Source organism: Notothenia coriiceps, unplaced genomic scaffold (assembly GCF_000735185.1).
Source record: "Notothenia coriiceps isolate Sejong01 unplaced genomic scaffold, NC01 NC01_scaffold00008901, whole genome shotgun sequence".
NCBI lineage: Eukaryota > Metazoa > Chordata > Actinopteri > Perciformes > Nototheniidae > Notothenia > Notothenia coriiceps.
In genome coordinates, this window is record NW_011341602.1 from 4419 (window position 1) to 6608 (window position 2190).

A 2190-nucleotide genomic window follows, 5' to 3' on the forward strand; every position below is an offset into this window, starting at 1 on the left:
ATAATCGTCTGAAACTGTTAAGTCATGATGTGAAACGGTTAACAAAGAAAAAGGGAAACTCAAGCTGCTGCTACACTTTATATTATTTATCTAAAATTAAGCACTTTTAAGATGCACATATTTTCAAAAGCTATTTTATTTAATTTGCTCTATTTTATTTTTAAATGCAGCCATAGAGGAACATTGCACATATCCACAGTATGTTACTGTACATCTGTATAGTTCAATGTTAATTGACAATAAATATGGTTGTTTATGAATTGTACTTTCTTTATTTGATTGGCAGTCAGTTGTTGATTACATGCAGACGTTGATAAAGCTACAGGTCACTTTAATATATATCACACTAATTCATGATGCAAGTTAGACATTTTGATGTTCCGGACCTTTGCATGGGGAGATTTTCTCTAACTGGGCCTCGTTAAATTTGAGTTGAATACCCCTGCTATAGAGTGTACAGAATAATAATATTAGTTCGATTAATTATAAATAAAGATAGTTTATTTATGTGATCTCTGGACGAAGTATAAAGGAGGCTTTTTTTTCTTTCTCCATCTCCCTTCCCCCGCCTCTTTTTTTATCTCGACCCTGCCTTTATTTTTCTGACTCATTTATTTTTTTGTCCTCATCTCCATTTTCCTGTTGCTTTCTTCCTTTTCAATCATATCCCGCCTTCTTTCTGTCCTCACTCTCTTCTCTCACCCTCCAGGTTGTTTGAGTACCATGGCCGGGTGTCTCCAGTCCCTCGGGTGGTGCCTGTGAAACGACCTCGAGTTGCGATGCCTCTGGTACGACGGGTCCAATCCCTGCCGGTCAAACTGGTGGCACGTAATGCTGGAGTCCTCCCCACCAGCAACGGCAACAAACATAAATGTAAGTTAACCTGTTTGTCTGTGGAAGTTAAATCACTGGCTAACTTTTGAAAAACAAGAACTAGGGCTGCTTTACCATTTGCAATGTGGCATTTTCACTAGTTTTATCACTAGTAATTATTTTTCTGTAACATGATAAAAAAACATGTTTAATCTGTTAGCCAAGCAGTGACTTTACTCCCTTGATCTAACTGTATCCGTTAGTAACTCATTTTGTAAAAACATGGGAAAATACTTGTAAAATTAAAAAAGGATTACGTTTTTAACATGTCATGCATACTACTAGTTAGCTTCCAATGGATTCCAAGACACCATATTCATACAAATCAGGAAAAGTAAGTCCAAGTTTCACAATGACATTTTAGGCCTCTACTGTCCAAAACTGAATTATTCAATCACTGGCAAAGAAAGCAGATGTAATAAAGAGGAAAATAGCCCAAATGTATTATTATTTTATAATTGTATAATATTGTGATATAAACCACTACCAAACTTCAACCTTGTGTCTCTCTGTCTGCGTCCCTCTTCCTTTTCTTTGTTGTTCTCATTCGTAACACTCCGTTCGATGTCTCACTATGGGATGCGCCTCATCGCGGAGCAAACAGAAGCATCAATCTCATTACGCCAATCCTGATTGGCTGGTGATCTTGACGTCAGCGTCAGGGAATCTACCCCCTATAAGTAGCTTGCGCTACGCCGCATGCATCGTTCAAACACCTCTTCTCGCTTCAGAGCACATCTCTATTGGTAGCCGGGCTAGCTCACACAGTCCACAGACGGAACCAAGCTATCCAAGCTAACTTCGGTCGACGGGCGCTCGCCGGCTACTTTTATATATACTTCTGCAAGAAGACTGTTAATACTAACACACCAGTTAGTGTTGCAATCTACCTCGCCGTTTATTTCTTCGGAATTAAAGGTAAGGTTTTGATTTTTCAAGCTGGTAACACACCTGCTACTAGCTTGCCTTTCCTCACTACCGACACCAAGGTAGCGGGGACGGTTTTTTCTTTTTCTCTCTCACACCAGAGGAGGGGAAGATAAAAAGGGTATTAACACACCAGTTAATATTCTTTGAGAATAAAATTCTACACCGTCGATTTTTTCTCCGGATTAACGACAGGTGGGGAAGGATTTTTTCTCAGCAACGTACCTGTTACGAGCGGGTCCTCTCCACGCCTTCACCACGGCGAACGAGATGGACGCTTCTCTCCCTCACACCAGAGGAGTAAGGGACTCGGAGGCTCGGCTCTGCGGCTGCGGGTTGAAGATATCAGGCACAGACTCACACCAGGTCTGCTCGTCCTGCCTCGGGCTG